The sequence below is a fragment of the Rhipicephalus sanguineus genome, chromosome 6 (genome assembly GCF_013339695.2).
Source record: "Rhipicephalus sanguineus isolate Rsan-2018 chromosome 6, BIME_Rsan_1.4, whole genome shotgun sequence".
Classification (NCBI taxonomy): domain Eukaryota; kingdom Metazoa; phylum Arthropoda; class Arachnida; order Ixodida; family Ixodidae; genus Rhipicephalus; species Rhipicephalus sanguineus.
In genome coordinates this window covers 53578019-53599056 of record NC_051181.1, presented here as the reverse complement: position 1 = coordinate 53599056, position 21038 = coordinate 53578019, and the positions used below count along the sequence as shown (strand labels likewise).

General features: G+C 44.8%; 1 protein-coding gene and 1 long non-coding RNA gene across 2 annotated transcripts in view; one reads left to right on the top strand and one right to left on the bottom strand.

Moving 5' to 3' along the window:
• The window catches only part of LOC119397265 (uncharacterized), a 150313-nt gene that overhangs the window by 63539 nt on the left and 65736 nt on the right, over positions 1-21038 (bottom strand). The gene's annotated exons all lie outside the window — the stretch shown is intronic.
• On the top strand, positions 519-19761 carry LOC119397859 (uncharacterized). Its single transcript, XR_005184637.2, has 4 exons — positions 519-561; positions 4984-5045; positions 14859-14951; positions 19579-19761. It is a non-coding gene; the product is annotated as an uncharacterized LOC119397859 (long non-coding RNA).

The following is a 21038-nucleotide window of genomic DNA, read 5'->3' as shown; positions in this document are numbered from 1 at the left end:
GGTTCAATGCGGATTTGTAAATTCGTAACCTAGTCTTTCACGGAGCTAGCGCAGGTGTACGCAGCGTTCCGTCACCCCTCTGCCATCTGGCGGGATACAACAGGTGGAGTAACAGGATGTGGTGCACCCTGTGGCATTTAAATTTGCAGTGTTTGTCTTATTTTATTCGTTACACCACAGAGAGCGTGGCGTGCCTGTCATTTATGTTGTTTAACTATTTTTTTCCCGCGAGTCCTCTCCTTCCACTTGCTATAACGCGTGAGGGCGCAGAAACGGTTGTTACACGTGACGCACATAGCGGCTTTCAGAGGGCATGAGCGCTGAGTCATTGCCAAACGTCAGAAACAACAATGAAAGGAAGAACGAGAGAGAGGATGTGCGCATTCCTGAGCGTTCAAGCAGAACTGCTGTTACGCCCGCGGGGATGATGCGCGCAAGATAACGGCGTGTCTGTAAGGCTTTGAAAAGTGCTGAATGAAGCAAAACAAGCTGTTTGTTGTGTTCATCATGATGTACGTGGCGCTGTTGTATGTCTTCTGACATCTCTGCTTTGCAGCAAGAGTAAGTGGTTCCTTTTTTTCTTCTTTTCAGAAGAAACATTTCGAGTTAAGCACTATAATTGCTGTCCGAGCTACATTCCACACTCTAGGCCGTATTTGTATAGTGTGATATTGTTGCCAGTAGTTTTCCGGGTGGTCGTACTTTAATGCACTGGCTCTTTCGAACTTGAAACTGGCATTTGACACCGTGTGATCGACAATTCTTCCAGCTATGCCAGATATTCTTGCATCTTCAGCACAATTGTAAACCATATGGGAGATAAAAAAGAACGTTTGGTGATACCGAGCATCGCTCGGAACACTGTTTCACAAATAAACGTTTATTTCTCTCTCTCCACAGCCCGTATTAAGGACAAAAATTCCTTAGGGTGATCTGGATAATAACACATTGCGTATATAGAAAATATGAACTACTTCTTGAGAAGTCGAATTTGGTGTCCATTTGGTGAGTTAGTGATGACTTCAAGCATATCAAGATGAAAGTTGTGGTATTATGCTTGCAAATTCGACGTCATCATTTTATCAGTACGCATCTTGATACATGCTCTCGAGTCGGTCAGAATTATTGGCCAATATAGCATGTGTTCAAGTATATACGAAGTGCTGTGCATTTAAAGAGCCCCTCATCAGCCTCTGAAAATACAAAAAAGAAACTAGGGCAATATTTTCTCCAGGCGTTTCTCCTCTTTCTGGCGCACTTGATGACGCAGAACAGTGATTCCCGTGACGTCTAGATAGCACGTACTCTCGATTGGTGCATACACGTAAAATATCAGATGTGAATTGTCTCTTGCACTGCGTTGCCATGCAGCCGCCCATCCATTCTGCGTGGCCTCGCATGACTATCGCGGGTGATCAACTCATTTCACTTCATTTTCTGTGTTTGCGACTGTGCAAACGGAGATAACAGCCTGTAGCCGACAAGCGAGAAATTTTGATAGGGGACAACACTTAGTGCTGGCATGGTACACAAGCTTTTAAAAAATAAGTGGCAACGGGGAGATATGGCCTGTAGGAAAGGTAGCGAAGGCGAGGAGGAACCCACTCCCTGATCTTTGAACGCGAAGTGGTGAGGGGCCTTTAGGATTGTATCTTTAAGGCTGTCGAAGTAATGAAAATTCCTCTTGTTCTCTTATTCTGGACCACGTTCAAAGCTTCTAGTTTGAATGTTCTAGAGAACTTTCAAAGAACGACATGCAAGATACACTGGCAGAAAATAGAGGAACTCATACTTCTATTGCCATAGAAAGATCATACTTCCGTTGACAAGACGAGTCAATGCCTTTTCTGAGTTCTTCATAGATACAATAATAACTGGCATTGGAAACTGGCAACACTTACATTTTTATTTTTATTTATTTTATTTACACAATACTGCAGACCTTAATTGGGTCCATGCAGGAGGGCAGCACATAAATACATACATTCACAGAAACCACAAGAAATAGACAAGTTTAAAGGACCAAAAGAAAAAAAAAAGAATACAATAACATCAGAACAAAACAAAAGTAATAATAGAGAGGATAATGCGCACGCATGAACACTAGATAATACTCATACAAGATCAAAGACAGCAATAACACTTTATAAATAATCAAGAACAGGAACAGTAAAACTAACGAACGAAGGGTTAATCAATGTGACATTGTTGATAACATTAAATAGATATACGTTCAATAAATCTGCGTTTATTATTTGCGATACCTCCAGGTTATTCCAATCGTTTACAGTTCGTGGGAAGAAGGAAAACTTAAATAGGTTAGTTCTGGTGCTGTATGGCGTTAGAGAAAGATCATGACGATGCCTTGTTCGACGTGCTGTAAGTGGGGACACATAAGCCTGTGGGTTAAGAGAGAAGCAATTGTTTTTTAAGTTGGAAAAGAAATTTTAACCGGTGTATTTTCCTTCGGAGTTGTAGAGTCTGAATATTATGATGTTTCATTAGGGCTGTGGGAGGGTCTTTATTCTATATTTAGAAAAAATAAACCTAACTGCTCGGCGTTGTATCATCTCTAATGCATTAATGTTGTTTTTGTGTAGGGGTCCCATACGATGCAGCATATTCGAGTTTTGGTCGGATTAGTGATGTGTAAGCCAAAATCTAGTGTCACGAGGAGTATGTTTTAGTTTGTGCCTGTGGATACAAAGTTTCTTGAAAGAAGAGTTACAGATGTTGGAAATGTGGTTATTCCAGCTTAGGTCACTGGTTTATGTGATTCCAAGGTACTTATATTGGTTTACTTTGGTGAGCGGTGTGGATCCTAGGTTGTAAATGAACGACAATTTGTTAACTTTTTTTTGTTAACAGGACATGTAAACAGTTTTTTCAGTGTTCAGTTCCATGCCCCACCGCTTGCACCACGACAAAATGTTTTGAAGGTTAGAGTTAAGTATTAACTGATCATTAAGGAAACAAACTTCGTTAACAAAACACATCGTCTGCGAATAGCCTAATTTGTATTGGGGGACAAATTTCATTAACAATGTCATTTATATATATTAGAAACAGTAATGGCCCTAACACACTACCGCGGGGGAACTCCAGAGGTTACGTAAAGTTCATTAGAAAAATAATTATCTATTGATACAAACTGCTTGCGATTAGACAAATAGCTGCTACCCAGTTAATAATGTATGCTGGAAGGTTAATTGACTGCAATTTTTCTACGAGTTTACTATGAGGAACAAGGTCGAATGCTTTCTTAAAATCCAAAAATATCACGTCAATTTGGCTTGACTTGTCAAGAGTACTAGCAAGATAGTGAATGATTGTCGTAAGTTGTGTTACAGTGGATAACCCTTTGCGAAAGCCATGCTGGTGAGGAGACAGTACATTGTTATCATTTAGAAACTTCGTTATTTCATTAGCAATAATATGTTCGACTAACTTGCAGCATGCAGACGTCAATGAAATGGGGCGATAATTAGTTGGGCTAAGTCGCCCTTTTTCGGAATGGGAACGACCCGTGCAGTTAGCCAGTCTGCAGGAACAGTAGCTGATGACAACGAGGAACGATAAATGATTACTAGAAAGGCAGCTAGTGCTTCAGCATACCTGCGCAGAAAAGGCATTCGGTATGTTGTCTGGTCCTGGAGAGGATATAACTTTAAGGTTCAACAGCATTGACACAACACCTGGTTCGGGATAGACATCGCTTAAAAGATGATGCTGTATATATAATATATGTCGCACTTTTAAAGCTCTCTCTCCCTCTCTTTGTTATACCTCTGGGCAGAAAATATTTCTGAGATAAGAAATCTGCACAGAATTGTGCTCTGTAATAAATGGAAGAGACCCTGGCTCATTTTCCATCCTCCACATGGTTGCGTAGGTGTAACGACGTGAGAGAAGACATGCCGTGGTGCTGGTGTGTCCATGCCTTAATGATTGCCTGTCGCAGTCACGGTGTTGTAAGCCTAGCAAACATAACTAAACTCAAGTTGCCTGGGCCGGTGCTTTTTGTTCTATACTGTAGTCTAGTTCAGTAGGGTTGAAAGCTGGGCTAGTTGGTGACTGATCATTATAGCGTTTGGTGAAGTAGCGCACTCTTGACGAGGACAAAGGGGACCAGAAATACACGACACCATCGAGTCTGGTGTCATTCTTGTTCCCGTTGTCATCGTCAAAAGTGTGCTACTTCACCATGCGCTATAATGACCTTAGTCTATAGTTCCCGCTTGAATAATAAATATATGCTATCCATTTATTTCTGATTTTACGAACACGATTACATAGAGGTATATTCGACTGTATCAATGTTTCTTTATTTGTGAACGGGCTCTTACAGCATGAACCTCAATGATGCTGCTTCATAATAAGATTACGAAGAAGTGTACGTAGCATCAGGTTTAGTGTGGACCGTGGAATTTGCGTTATCGCGTTCACACCAGCTTCAGCACAAGAAATAACCTGTAACAATGTAGGTAGAAGACGTGTCTATACGTTCTCGTGCTTCCGCTGCGTTAATGTTCTTTCAGTTCCGCTATATTTGCAAGAATTATTTCCAACAGTTTTGTTCTTTTAACGTACAGGTGCCTCGAAAACATATTAAAGATTAAATAAATGAGCTCCTTCATACTTCAACATTGTCCAGTTTATGAAGAACGCCTTCACAGGTTAACTGGGCACGGAATTTACAGCACTCCGAATGAATTCTCAATAAAGTGATATGGCAAACACACCTTTAATATTTCCAAGTCATAAATAGCAAGAAGCCGTGGTTTCCCAAGCAGGAGTGAACTTTTTATTCTCTAATGGTGCTACATGTGTTGTCCTTTTTTGCTGCCATTTACTTCCCACCTAAAACCCACCGTACGCACATCCGCGCAAAAACAGTAACATTCAATATAAATAAGCGGAGAGCCCCCCTTTTTGTCTAATTCCTACTACTAAAGTGTTTTCCTTTCATTTTTGATTTTGCAGGCCTGACTGTCCACGATACACCGGCAGTCGAGTATTGCCGAAGAGCTATTAGGCCACAATTTGTAAGTTCAGCATTCATGATCTGTGTGGCTAAAGTTTCATTTGCTTTTCTGACTGCAGACGAATCCATGAATCACGTTGTACATGCTACCATTAAAATATCGATGTGTCGTCGTTTACTGGTGTTAAGCAACAGGATGCAAGGCTGCCGATTTACGAAACCATATCTTCCACAGTGTACCACTTCATAGATTGTTCAGTACTGTAACAAAGATCAAACGAAATATATGGTCTAATGATGACAAAGAACAATCATTCTGTGATCCTTATGGTCATTTGTCGCATCTGCGCTGATTTCCCACTAATAACGGTGTGTGAGCACGCATTCATAGCAGTTCTGGTGCACAGGGCTGATTCTGCAGGCAAGAGATTGAATCACACACAAAAAAAGGAAAATATCTTGCAGTTTAGCAGCAAAGTTTTCGGTATTTTCCATAGGGCACTCGGAAGCCCATAACTGCAATATTAATGATCGATACGCAATCAATTTCACTACGTAAATTTTAGGTGTTTTTAGAAATGCCAGGAATATTGGTGAAACAGAACTAGTTATTTTTAGAATGCCGTCGTGACTCATTGAAACTGGAAAGGCACAAAACGTTTTAGCTGTTAGTTTTTTGCTTCCTGTGCTCGAAATAAAAGCGACAACCAACGTGTGCAGAGAAGAAGAAGAAGAGAAAGAGCAGAGGAAGGCAGGGAGGTTAACCAGAAGTTTGCATCCGGTATGCTACCCTGCACTGGGGTTGGGGAATAGGGGGTTGAAAGCGAGAGAGAGAAAATAAATAATAAGAAAAAAAAAAACAAAAAAAAACAGTCACAACCACACACACACAAGAGCGCTCCGCTCAGAGGCGCTCTGACAGACCAGTGGATCGCAGGAAGGCGAGTAGTGCTTGTAAAGCCTTCTTCTGCGACGTTATGTCCGGACGATGGCGTAAAAGTCTTTCTTCTGATAGAGGCTGGTCGTCTATCTTGTTGAGAGCATGGCAAAGAGATTGTCTCTGTGTTCTATACTTCGGACAGTCACACAGAACATGCCGAATCGTTTCTTCGTCGCCGCAGTGTTCACAGGCGGTGGTGTCGGCCATCCCTATGCGAAATGCGTACGCATGGGTAAATGCGACGCCCAGCCATAATCTACAGAGAACGGTAGCGTCACCTCGGCGAAGTCTTGATGGCAATCGAAGGCTTAACGTTGGATCAAAGGTGTGTAGTCGTGCATGCATGAAATGTGGCTCATTCCAATTTGACATGGTGCATTGGCGAGCGAGCATGCGGAGCTTCCGAGCAGCGTCTGTCCTAGAAAGAGGTATCGACAGGTCGCGGTCCTCTGTATGGGCTGAACGGGCAGCTTGATCGGCCCGTTCATTGCCGAGAATCCCACAGTGACTTGGTAGCCATTGAAATGTAATGCAGTGTCCTTTCTCGGTGAGGTGGTGAAACATCTCGGCAGTCTCAAATACCAATTGTTCGTGCGGACCGCGGCGTAAAGTCGACAGTAGAGACTGCAGTGCCGCCTTGGAGTCGCAGAAAATCGTCCACCTTTTTCTCATTTGGTCGTTAATGAAAAGCAGCGCGGCGCGAAGCGCTGTGAGCTCTGCTGCCGTCGATGTTGTTAGGTGAGCCGTCCTGAACTTGATAGTTGTGGCGATCGTTGGAATCACGACCGCCGCTGTTGAACTGCTCGGTAGGACGGAGCCGTCAGTGTAGACGTGAATCGAGTCGTGATACTTCTCGTACAATAGAAGTAAAGCGAGCTGTTTAAGAGCTGGTGCTGACAGATCTTGTTTTTTCTGGACGCCTGGTATTGTCAGGTTGATGACTGGTTGTTTCAGGCACCATGGAGGAACCGAAGGTCTCGCCGCCGGTGTGAAGCCAGTCGGTAGAGAGTCGCCGTGTGCGGTTACTGTTCGGCAAAAGGAGGTGCGTGGTCTGTCCGCTGGTAGAGAGGCTAGGTGGTGGTGTGGTGTCCGGGCAAGATGCCTTATGTGGGTCCTCAGTGCTTCAACCTCAATATGAGTCTTTATGAGGTGGTCCTTGGCGATGGCTATGGTCGCCGCTGTTCAAGCACTTTGAGGCAGGCCTAAACAAATCCGGAGGGTCTGGGCCTGAACACTCTGTAGCATGCGTCGACTTGTCTTGTTTGCGTTAGTTAATGCAGGCAAACTGTATCGCAGGAAACCGAGAAACAGCACCCTGTACAGCTGTAACATAGCACTGGGCGACATTCCCCAAGTCTTTCCAGCGAAAAACTTGAAGAGGTGAGAAATACCTGCCAACCGCTTTTTCAGGTACGAGACGTGAGGACTCCATGATAGTTCTCTGTCTATTATGACACCCAGGAACTTGTGTGATCGACAATACGGTATACTTTGACCATTGATTGATACACTGTAGTTAGACATTGGTTTGCGCGTAAATGCCAGAAGAGCACACTTTCCGGTAGAAATTTCCAGGCCTCGATCACGGAGGTACAGAGCAACTTGAGTGGCTGCTCTCTGGATTCTCGCTCGCAGCTGCAGGCGAGTTACCGCAGATGTCCAGACGCAGATATCATCTGCGTAAGTTGACAAACAAACAGTGCTTGGCAGGTGTGTATGGAGAGCAATCAGCGTAAGATTGAACAGCACAGGGCTGAGCACACCGCCCTGGGGAACACCACGATAACTGTAGTGTAGGGAAGTGTCCCCGTCCTCCGTGATCACAAAAAAGGATCGCATGCAGAGGTAGCTGCGTATCCATTTGAACATTCGACCGCCCACTCCGACGTCTTCTAGCGCGGCAAGGACGGCTTCATGAGTAACGTTGTCATAGGCCCCTTTGACGTCGAGGAACAAAGAAGCGCAAAGACGCTTGCGGCCTTTCTCGTGCTCCACGAAGGTGATTCAGGTTTGTTAACTATCATGCTATGTGACATTCCAAATGAAATCAGAACGCTAGCAGTTAGTTCTAGAACACATGTTGGCCGCCCAGCTGTCCACGTCTGTCCTCGTGAATACATGCTGTGGCATAGAGAGTGGATGAGCTCATTGCATGCCAAGGGCCGAATTAAGAAGGCTTCTCGTTCGTAACTGCTTGTCAGTGGTCGATTACCTTTCCTAATGATACGTCTAAAGGAAGTATTGGCAAACGCTTTCTCTTATCGGCAATGCTGGTTAAAGTGGTCGTGAAAAGTTTTCCGAAAATTTTCAACTACGTGCGTATTCGGAATCCTGGCCGTCCATTCAACACCATACCTCGACTCGTTTCATCGTCCGGGTTCATTTACTAACTATAAAATCTCAATTACGATTTGCGCCGCATGTGCGGTGCATAAAAACGTAAAAACATCTGCGCCGTATAAAAACGCGAAAACACAAGAGAGTCCCCTGCGCTAGTCGCATACGACGACTCGAATGGGAAAGCCATCTTTTCCAGATTGTTTATCTTCTCAGTCAATGTATTGCTTCTCCCCTCCTCTCCTCTCCCCCCCCCCCCCACCCCACCTCCGAGAACTTTATGGACCTCAGGTGATTTTGCAGTGCCTCCAGCATTGAAGACAATGCGAGTTTTCTGCGCCGCGCCTGGCGTTGCATTGCGTCCGTTATCGGCCCACCTTTGACGTTGCGACGGTGCCATGTGATGGAATCATTGTGACGTCATGATGACGCCAGCACGTGACGATGATTTCTTGCATTACTCATGTGGACGCGACGGTCAATTTTCGCGTCTGATGAGGCGTCCAAGGCTTGCTTTAAGAACGAACAGTACGCGATAAAAAGAGTGGGTGGACGGCGGCTGAAGTGTAAGTAAATTGATTGCACTAAGAAACAGCCGTGCATGGGGAAACGGGGAGATATCACTGAAGGCAGTAAATATAGTTTCAAAAAGAGTCACAGTTTCATCGCAAGGGCGAAGCAATGAATGCCATAGCAACAAATTGTAGCGTTGCACGAAGTGAGGCTGGCAGCTAACTCTTGTGTATCCGATCTCGCGTAACTACAATACGTTTGCGTAAGAGAATACGGCCGCTCCTGGGAGAGATGCTCTCCGCATAGTCATTCGCGTTGAGAGCGCAGCACGTAGAAGGGTATCGAGCCGCCCGTTGTGATGGCTTTCGAGATAGAGCGCGCGCCAGATTCAACGTTCAAAGTTGTTCCTCGCGTGACAATCCCCCCCCCCCCCGTCGCGTCTTTCGCGTCTTTTCATGCTCATTAAAGACGCACGGGTCGTTTCCTGTCTGCTTCGACCACAGGCCTCCCGAGCGGGAGGCCTGTGGTGGCTGGCACCCTCCGAGCGAAGGAAATTGGCCGGCTCGTTTGTTCTCTGCTTCTGCCGCATTCGTCGCCCCCGCTCGCGCGCATTTACCGCGGTAGAACATACAGTGCGCGGAGGGATCTTATCAATTTGGACTTCATAACGGAAGGACATGACGGCAACGGCAAAACCCCTTCGAGACTGTCCATATAATGCTATCTCAATAATACTTTGTAGATTGCGTGTCGTACGTCCCACAATCCCCGTAACGCACATTTTCTAAGAATCCCGCGATATAGTGCACAATGCTGCTAGGCCGCAACTTGTTGTAAACACATGTTTTGAATAGCACAAGTGATAAGGCGAACGATAAAGACCGCGATCGTTTTCTTTCCAACTCAATTCAAAACCTTTAATATTAGGGGCTTACCAGCAAGCCCAAACTTCAACGATGCTGCTCAATACCCACCTACAGGTTTTTGAAGTAGCCACTCTGAAACTGTCGACTAAAAACCACACATACAGCTATCGAGAACCTGGCCGCACCATATTTAACGGTCTCGGACCCTTGCCACTTACAAGCCGTCGCCAGCAAGAACGAAAGCAAGCAGCACGGTGGCTTACACCTCGAATGAAGCTTCTCGCTAACAGGGTGTCACAAGACATAACCGACCGTATGTCACTTTGAATAGATTTTAGCGCAAAAAATGACGGGACACAAGAAGACAAGACTACTGAACGAGCGCTCGCTGCCAGCTTTTCCATGACTCCCACTTGTTGACGTGTGCGCAGGCGCGTTTGTGGTGTACTGAGCTTTATATTTCCATGCTTTTGCTAATAAAGCCATTTGGTAGTGAGCGCGCGTTCAGTCGACTTGTTCTCTTCTGTCCCGTCTTTTTTTCGCGCTCAAATCTATTCCAGGCTATCAACGAACTCGCCCAGCAAACCATTTCGCTCAGTTATTACTTCGAAGTAGGGTGATTCCACGTAAGACCGAACAAACGATGGCTGGTCGACCTCTTAAATTTATTTCAAAATTTTATATATTATTGCCTGATGAGTCGAAAGAAGAAATGCGCAATTTCTTTTGCCGCCAAAAATTCTTTTCGAAGCACAGGAAATCAATAACGACGAAGAGGTGGAGTGGAGCGCTCATCCGCTCTGCTATTTTGGCCAAATTTCGGTATGAATTGCACAAAATGTATTAAAGTTAGGTAGCTGAAATTTCTCTAACTAAATATATGCATGCTTTTGCTTCTGCTCAGGTATTTTTAGTTTTGATGTGTAGTTTAGATGTTTTTATAAAAAACCTCAAACTTGGCCCAATTGGCAATTTTTTCTTTACTTTGAAGGTCTTTATCTCAAAAAATCCTCGTAGCCGAACGACCACAATTGCGCATTACGTTCTTCGCATGCTTATCTACCACACTGCCGAATCTTATATTTATATAACGTTTCAGTAAAGAGATATGATCGGGCTAACTTCAAAAAAACACCGAACAATAAAAATTTCTGACAATTAAAAAAACGCCATTTTTTGAATTTCTTAAACTTTGTCCACTTATTCTCCTCCACATCAGCTTTCACAATCATTAAAAACATATTGCATAATGTCGTTGCACTAATAGTTACGGCCCCTTCAATGAGACCCTTAGGCAAGGATTGGCAATTTTGACTTCTTGCCCAGCAAGTGTAAAATGCAGGCAGGATTGAATTTTTTTTTCTTAAAAGGCCAACAGTACCGAAAAAGGTGTCGCCGGCACTGAAGACGTTAATTTTGAAATTATTTGGTCACTGCAGCGGCCACGAGCGCAAGGCTACCGAGCAGGCGCGCTCACCCGAGATGCTCGTTGTAATAGACGGCGCAGTGAGAGCTCGTTCTCGCGTCCTCAGACCGATTGAGTTCGAAAGAGCAACACCTCTCGGGTGACTTGAACGCACGTGCGCTGGACCTTCGCTATTCTATCCGCCCTCTGTTCGCATCTCAGCTAGGCGCTGATAACACGGCGGAGATGGAAGCAAGATGAAAACACTATAAGGGAGCTATGAGCGCTCGCTTCACGCACGCTGCTGCCACAGAAACTGAGCTGCACCAGTTGCGATCAGTGGAAAGCATGAACGTGGCGCTCCAGTGGCAAAGCAAAATATGGAATGTCAAAGGAAAGAAAAGCAAAACTATCGGTAACCGGATGCGCTTGCCTATATTAGATGTCGGCAGCAGACGGCCTGAACTGGCCGCGCGTTCGGTGCGCTGTTCGCACTTCATTCGGCGCGGATAGTTCTTGTGCTTTCCTCTTACTCTACTCCTCCTGTGCGTCTCATGGCGAGAAAGTATAGCTCTGAATGACTGTATTGTCGGGACTACCTTTCGAAGCACAAGAAGCTTAAAGGAGTACTGACACGAATTTTAAAAAATTTCGGATTGTTGCTCTAAATGAAAATACTGGTGTCGAGAAACCTAAAACGACTATTGTGGTGCCTGGGAATGCATCCTATTTATTTTAATTAGCGCCACCTTAAAAAGACACTTTCGGTTTCGATATCGAGGAGGTGGTTTCTCAATGTCGTTTCATAGCAGTGTGACGTCACGGAGATACAGAAACTCGCGACGTACTAGCGGTAAATCCGTGATCTGCTCGTGGTGCACATAAACAACGATGAGTGAATTGTCGTCCAGTGACCCTGACAGTGATTTCTACGATTTAGGCTGCATGCAGGACACAGAACTCGGAAACTCGGGGGAACTGTCTTGACTCGTCGGGATAATTTCCTTGCAGTGGGGCTGGCTTGCAGATGCTCAGCGACGAAAACTTCAAAGTCAAATTAAAATATTTTATACGTGTTCTCCGACTCCAGTGTGTGGACAGCGTTGACACTGCATACCAACGAAGCAAAAAATGTCCCTTTTGCGATGTCTCAAAATCGTGTCAGTACTCCTTTAATTATTGCAAAGAAGCCAAAATTTCGCAGAGTTACCGACCTATAAATAGACATAAATGCTTTGAAGGAACGTTTAACACCCGAAAGATCAGTGACTGTCAGTGAGATGGACTACTTGTGCTACGCGTGCTTTTGCTACCACTGCAATGAAAGATCTTCACGGAACGCGCAGTTTAACGATGACATTCTATGCCCCCTGAAGAAGAAATCGACGCCATTAACCAGATCACTGCGACTACCGGTGCACGTGCGTTTAAGTCACCCGAGAGGTGTTGCTGTTTCGAACTCAATCGGTCTGAGGACGCGAAAACGAGCTCTCACTGCACCGTCTCTTACAACGAGCATCTCGGGTGCGCGCGCGCCTGATCGGTAGCCCCGGACTCGTGGCCGCTGCAGTGACCAAATATTTTCAAAATTAACGTCTTCATTGCCGGCGACACCTATTTCGGTACCTACTGGCCTTTTAATAAAAATAAATTCAATCCGGCCTGCATTTTACACACTTGCTGGGCAAGAAGTCGGAATTGCCAATCCTTGCCTAAGGGTCTCGTTGGAGGGGCCGTAACTATTAGTGCAACGACATTATGCAACATGTTTTCAATGATTGTGAAAGCTGATGTGGAGGGGAATAAGTGGACAAAGTTTAAGAAATTTAAAAATGGTTTTTTTTATTGTCGTCAGAAGTTTCCATTGTTCGCTGTTTTCTTGAAGTTAGCCCGATTATATCTCTTTACTGAAAAGTTATATAAATATAAGATTCGGCAGTTTGGTAGATAAGCGTGCGAAGAACGTAATGCGGAATTTTTGTCACTCTGCTACAAGGGTTTTTTGAGATAAAGACCTTCAAAGTAAAGAAAATTTTGCCAATTGGGCCAAGTTTGAGGTTTTTTATAAGAACATTTACACTACACATAAAAACTAAAAATACCTGAGCAGAAGCAAAACCATGCATATATTTAGGTCAAGAAATTTCAGCTATCTAACTTTAATATATTTTGTGCAATTCATAACGAAAGTTGGCCAAAATAGCAGAGCGGATGAGCGCTCCACTCGACCTCTTCGTCGTTTTTGATTTCCTGTGCTTCAAAAAATTTTTGGCGGCAAAACAAATTGCGGATCTCTTCTTTCCCCTCATCAGGCAATAATATATAAAATTTTGAAATAAATTTAAGAGGCCGACCAGCCATCGTTTGTTCGATCTCACGTGGAATCACCCAGCAAACCATTATATCGCGAAACGACTTCCGAACTCCTGCTACCTTACTTGTATGGTGTCTCTGGCTGAACAGAGTAGCGCTACGGTCGGTGGAGTACAGTGTACGCGTAGAATGAGTCTCTATTGGTTGAACTGACGCGATTCGTTGCAGTTGCTGCATCTCTCCGCACAGTGACAGGGCTGCCGCTGACATCTATCAGCAACGATTTCAAGTACACCCAACCCATCTAACGCACATAGATTATATCGCCGAGAGCCTCATATCGGCCGAAATTGATGTTTGCGCAGGTAAAACAACAGGGAATTGCCATTGGCAACATCGATATCGTGGGCCAAATCACCAGACATAGTGGTGTAACATATCTTAAAGCAAATAGGCGCACTATGGGAACAAGGACAAAAGGGAGTGCGCCTATTTGCTTTAACATATGAACCGTTACCAACTAGCCCAAATGGCTGTTTTGCTACATAGTGGTGTAACTTCACCTTCATGGTGACAGTGCCAGCGGGTTGGTTTTGCGTAACATGTTCAAGTATTAGCGCGACTCCGCAGGGGAGAACGAAATAAACAGTCGGAAGTTTAGCGCCACTCTTTCTTATCGCATTGCTTCATTCTCTCTTTCTGAGCTGTGATAATTCTTGAATGTGTACTTTCGTGTTATGACCAATGCTTCGAAAACACGGAAACAGAATTTTTTTAATGTTTTCGCTTTAATATTATCAATATCAATTTTATAAAGATAAGTTGAAAAATATCACGACCTTTACATTTTGTGGGGATGGTTGACGAGCGAATTTCAAAGGGGCGGCTCCGGCGTTTATGACTGGGTATATCCCAGAGCTATTCCAGTCTGTAACGTTGAATGACAAGCGAAGCTATGTAGCACACGGCACAGAGGTGAGACTGAATTGCGATAAAAGGCACAGTATTTTCATCAAAGGTACAGAGAGGTACGGCAAGTCCCTTTTGAATGTAGCGTATGCTTCTTTAAAGTTTTCCGTTTTAGCAGGGTGCGTATGTTTGCCTCGACATGCGTCGTCTTATCTGGCTTGCCACATGCACATGGCGTTTCGTGCATGTTGTTTAGGAGCCATTTGAGCAACATGCGTATTTTTGCCTCATTCTCCGTTTCGCGACACTTTAGTGGACCAGTCATAAGTAGTAAGTTTTGCCTCATTTCTTTGGCACATGTTTTTGCACGCGGACCCTCCTTTATTTTTTGCGGAGCAGTAGTCCGATTTTTGTGACACGTACCTGCGCTGCAGGCAACCTGTGTACGGACATCCATTTCGCCTCGGAATATGTGGCGTCGCTGTAAAAGAAATTTTCATTATGCTCTCTGACCAGTACTCTCTGACCTGAAGCAAATCAACGTAGGAATTTCTGAACAAACGATGACACTTTTTTTTCTTCATCTTGCAGATGATACGTGGCGAGTACGTTGTGAGCTGCGTCTATCTCTGCGAAGGACTTCCATTCCGGTTTGCTAGGGAACACGACGGCACCCCATGCGTTGTGAGTAAGCGTATTTCAGAGTAGCGTTTGTGCCACTAAATTTCCAGCTGCGCTCACCGAGCAGTCGGAGATCGTAAACGTAGGCATTTGGCCTTAGGTCGTTGTTGTGACTACCGCTGGGTAATGATCACCGTGACGTTGCCATGCCCTCGAGTTTCAAATAAAATACATAAAATATGTATACAAACGAAGTGCCTTTAAACAAGTTTGTATACACATTTGTACGCTTGCGTTTGCATATTTTCTGCGAGCACGCGAATGTCCGCTTGCCCCTTGGATCATCCGCAAACACGAGTGAAATTCTTGTTTAGTCGTGCCCTTTAAAGTTTTCAGCAAACATTTTCTTTCGGCTGCTATTGTCACGATAGCAGAAGTAGGCGGCGCTGTTAGAATTGCCAATATCTTTTTCGCCAAAATATGAGCTGAGCCATTTTGCACCCAAAAGCCACCCGATGTGGGGCAGCGGCACAAGATTGCCGAATCTGAGGCGCATTTCGTTCTCGCGTTTTCTCATTTTTCGTCCACATTAATTTACCCAATACACTTTGCTAGCCATTGAGTGGCGTTCAACAGTCCTTACTGATTGTCACTTATTGACATTAAGTGACAATGCGACTTATTATCTCTCTTGTCAGTTTTACGCTTTTGTCTTATTGCTAAATTTTCCCCAATTTGTATCTGTTGATAGTTTCGTGATTTTCTTTATATTTTTCACAACTTCGATCTTCTTTGCTGGTATTTTTATTTTTTTATGTGTTTCAGTAGGCCTCGTGTAATTACGTCTAATTGTTTCTGAGCACATAAATATTATTCTCTGTCTTCAGTGTGGGAAATTTTACTAGAGTACTGAAGTTTACGGTGACAGTGCGCCAAATTATACTCTCACCATCAAGACGCGTCGTTTATAAGGTCTGCATACAACCTTGCTTCCTCTATTGCGTCTTATTCCGGCATCAAGTCCCGACCTCAAATGGTGCCTCCGCGAAGCTCGCGAGTAGCGCTTCTATTTATTCTCAGAATATTGTTTGTATATATAACGCTGTTCTGATTCTGCCTTGAACTGGATATGGTAAAATGTTTTGTCCGCAATAAAGATCACCATATTGAGGTCAGCGCCACATGGACATTGACCCAGCGCGGTGTAACAGATATCAATTTATGATTGTTGCATACGCATTACCACATACCTAGTGACCCACTTTAGCATTACAGGGGTTTATAGGAGAACGACGCCGTATGCATGTTATCACATATACTTGTAAACCAAGTCAGTCCGACAGCTTCTCTCGAACCAGGTTTACTCACAACAGCGTCGTCATGCTACCCACTCAGCCCAAATTTCAGGAAATAACACATATATCAATCGAAAGGTGCAGGTACCGGGAAGCGCGTGGGATATACCACCGGAAGGCAAGTCCCACTAAAAAGTGTATGAAAGGGTATTCTTTGCGCATGTGAGCGGTTTAGCTATAATTAGATTTCTGCATATTAACGTCCTCTAATATTTTAATCACCACAATAAACTCATTCTCGTTCTTATCAGTGGTACTATAATTTAAGCGCTGCATGTTGTACCGAGATATTTGCGGGAAACTCTTTTCCTTGTTCTTGTGCGCCTAGTCACCGTGACTCACAGCCACTGTGGCGGATCGGACGGTTTTGCATATGTGCATAAATGTTAATAGCGCAAATTATAGAATATAAATTGCTAACGACTAAGCATGAAATTTCAGTGCACAATGAACCTCAGCAAAAAGATTCACAGAAGTACGACTGCAAAAAAAATCAGAGTTTCGCCGCAAGGTCGAAACAACAAACTCGCGCAATAGCCTCGAATTGGAATGTTATACCACGGCCGCTCGATGAAAAACACGCCGTGTGTTTCATTTCAGCGAATGCGGCCGCTGCAGTGAGCGAAACGGTGTTCATGCTGTCTGTCATCTCAACGCGATATAAGCGGTGAGGGAACATCACGTATACGAGCCGTCCAGTGATTATGGGAAAAGTTCGCAGTTGCTGCTCGAGCGACGCATCATCCGACCCCCTCCACATCAGCGCCCGTTCCTGCTCCTTCGCCCGACGAAAGACGGGCGGGGCGTTTCCTCTCTGCTCCTTCAGAAAACACGGCCGCTGCAGGGAGCGAAGAGGCCATCATGCTTCCTCTGGCTTCAACGCAAACTGTCGCGATGAGAGCAAAGCACGTGCAAAACTATGAGCAATTTGTTGAACCCACCTCCCGCCCCCCTCCTCTTAGAGATAAGCGCGCAAGCGCAGGTGACCACACCCTGTAATTCAAAGTACAAGCGCCCTGAGACTCTTACAACCATGCGGCACGAAAACACACGGTGGGGCGATGCCATCGAAAGCGCGCGCTTGGGCCTTTGCGCCGTCTCGCGGCTGGCAGTGAACAAGCCTCTACCACGCTGAAGCACCTTTGAGAAGGGCGAAGCACCACCGGTAAATGGTTTGTATAAATAGCTCGCCATGAGTACGCTGCAAGATGTATGCGTAGTGGCCTAGCAGCGTACCGCATGACGCGGCGGAGCGATGGGTCACAGGTTTGAATCCCCAGTCGCGCGTTTCAGAGTAATTTTCTGAAGAAATCTAAAAGCGCACGCAAAACGCGGATGAAAGAAGGCACACATATACACACACGCAGGCGTCAGTGTGTGCGTATACGTGTGCGTTCTTGGTCCGTTTTCCGTGCGCTTTTGGCTTTCTTCAATAATGGATTACCAACGCGCGCACTCTGCCGCATTAGTGAACTTTCTTAACATATTTTGTGGGTTTTATATATGTGTATACATACCTATGCATATACGAATAGACATGACAACGCCGACGGCAAAAACCCACCGAAAGTGTCCATATAAGTCCTGTCGGAATAAAAAAAAATTGTGGCAGCTTCGTACTAGTGGAGAAAAGCCTTAAATATGCGCGAAGCTGGGTGGCCTTCCGTGTTTTTTATTTTTTGTTCGTTTCTCTTTCTTTCTCTTTCTTGTATCTCTTTTATGTACCTGTTGCTTTCTATTTTTTCCTTTGGTTTCTTTCTTTCTCGCTCATTCTATTTGTGTAATCTTTCTTCCCTTTCTCTCTCTTTCTCTCTGTTTCTTTATCTGTCTTTCTTTCGCTTTCTATCTCGTTCTCCATTCTTTCTCTCTTTTTTATGTCCCTTTCTTTCTCTCTTTCTCTCTCCCCCTGTCTTTTTAGTGTATTTCTATCTCTATTTATTCTCTTTACGTCTCTCTATTTTTCTCTTTCTCGTTTAGTTCTATCGTTTTCTTTCTCTTTGTCTATTTTTCTCTATCTCTTTCTTTCTATTTTCGTTTTCTCTTTCTTCTATGTCTTTCTCTCTCTCTCTCTCCTTCACGTGTCTCACGTGCTCCGCTTCACCGAGAAGAGTTTTCATTTAACGCTCGCACCTGCTGTACTCGGTAGAGGGGCTTTCCCGATTCCTGTGGCGCATGCCCACTTGTGGCTTTCTTGGGGCACCACAGCTTTTAGGGCTGACTTAAACAGCTGCGCTGTTAAGTCAAAACGCTCAATGGTGCAGGTACAATCGAGTGGTGCGAACACCGAAGGAACAGCGGAGCTGATGGCCTTCCCATCCTCACCGTCACTTTCCCACCACTTGCTATAGTCTACTATACATGGCTATGCTATGCTTTACCCTCTCCCCTTCTTTTTACCTCCTCCTCACCCGCGCATCACTTCCCCTCACCCTCACTTCTCTTTCCCGCCTCCTTGCTATACTATAGTGTACAACGCTATACTACGCTTAAAGCTGATTGGCACATACCTGCTTTCCGTGGCGCATGTGCACCCAGTTTTGTCTGGACAATTCCGGGGTTTCGTCAAGCTTAAATAGCTCCGCTGTTAATATTCCAGATTACCACCCTCCCGAGCAATGCGTTTTCTGCTCAACTTCGCCTAGCGTTCGAGGCAATGTTCCCGCTCCGCGATCCTAAGCCGACGCGCTGCCAATTACGGAAGCCGCGGTCCTTGTTTGTATGTTTGTTTGGTTGAAACCCGGCTCTGGCATTTTCTCCTCATGTCCAAAGGCCAAGCAATTGGACCGGTTGCACGAGTGACATTCCAAAGCAGAAACAGCTGATAACTCGCTGTGGTAGCGCATCGTGGTCTGTAGCAATGTTTAAACCTTATTCTAAATTTGGAAGATTTGCGTACAGCGCTAAAATGGGCCTCATATTTGTCCGAAAGGCCTACGCTACGCAACAAATCTTTATGTAAAAACATGTCGCGATAGTTTCCCGCTCACAGTAAATGACCCTTCACAACATAGATTCAGTGGTGGGATTAACCAATCTTGCCTCACATACATTTGGAGAATCTTGTTTGAATGAATTGTTAATCAGGCGACATGCGCTTACTTTTTTGCGGAGCTACTTGATGCGCAGAGTTTCCTGGAATATATCCGGCATCGCAGCCCGGCTGTGTACAAGCTTCATGCAAGCGTGTTTGGGGGCAGTGATACGGTGTGTAGCCACATCCATTCTACGCTAATCGCATTAACATCCATTTCCAGCGTATGGTGGATTCTGCAAGAACTTCCTTCTATGGAGTGTTTTCCTGATGAAGTACCTATGAGTGTTTTCTTTCGTTACAGGTTCTGGTAGACGGAGATACAACGCAAGGTTACTGCAAGGACGGTGAATGCCAACTTGTGGAGGCTTCAAGACGACTGCAATGATTCCTGAGTTAATGCAATGAAAGCTTTTTGAATGTCACGTGTCACAGGCAGCGTCCATTCCATCCACTTTTTCGTACATATTTATTATGGTATTCCCAATTCTCGGTGCTTGTGCCCTTAGCGTTAATCGTCTACACTGTAAACGCGACTTAGCAACCAGCCAAACTGTCTCTTGAGGCATTCGAACAGGTATAGTGCAGGTCCTCAAAATAAAGCATTTAAGTCTTATATGTTCCGAGTTTCACTTTAGTGCAGCACTGAGCGATACGATATGTCCGACTGAACAGCTTCGATAATTGCTTGGCTTTGGGAAGTTGGATGAAGCACACGTCAGCGCAGTTATGTAGGATGCATAAGAAATCAGCCCTGCACAGTCCTATGACGATTAAAAATGCTAATGAAAATTAAAAAAGAAAGGTTTCATTCAAGCGACAGCTAGGAAACGATACAAGATCAATCCCTACGAGTTTCTAAAATGTTCTTATAGGCGAAGGCAAGAGACTCACAGGGTTCCTTATGCATTCGTCTAAGACGACTCGAAGGCGAAAGCCATCTTTTCATTCTCAGTCGATGTATTGATCCTCGCTTGCCCCCTTCCGAAAGCTGTGTGCACCTAACGAGGTTTGGGACTGCCTGCAGGATCGGAGGCGTTGCAAGCTATGTGCAGCTCAGCTGGTTTTTGCAACGTCTCCGTGTTCGGCCCACCTTTGACCGTAAAACGACCTCATGAGATGACGTCATTATGTGACGCCAGGCTATGTGATATCGTGGTCACAAGTTTTGGTGATATGTGACGTCATGATGACGCCATACGGTGACACCATCACGTGATGATGATTTTTTGCATCACTGGTGTTGACACCGCTTTCACGAATGGCCAATTTTCGCCTTCGATGACGCATCTAAGGCCTTAATAATCTCAACCCACCGAGACCAATTTTGTTTAGCAGCGCAGGATTATCAGCTTCCCGAAATGCGTAAGCCTTCAAAACTTTTGTTTGGCACGACCATACGTGTGCAGAGGGTATCCCTTCAGGGGGGCGAAGGTTCATCGTGGCGCCCCCCCCCCCTCCTTATTAAGTCACTGTATGGGGCAGACTTTGCGCCCCCCTCTTAGGTGATTAAGGGGGCGCGCCTCCTTCTCCCCCCCCCCCCCCCCCCGTGCGCAAGCCTATAAATCCGGACATGTTCGTTCTGAATACCGTGATAGAGTGCTGTTAACGTTTTGTTTTCGACGTAGAATTTATTTGTTGATAAACTACACGGCATAAATTTCTATTTCGTGTTCAAGGTGGCTCACCATACACCTGTAACTATATATGTGTATTGAAAATTGCGCATTTACTATGATACCATTTTCATTTCCAATTTCAAAC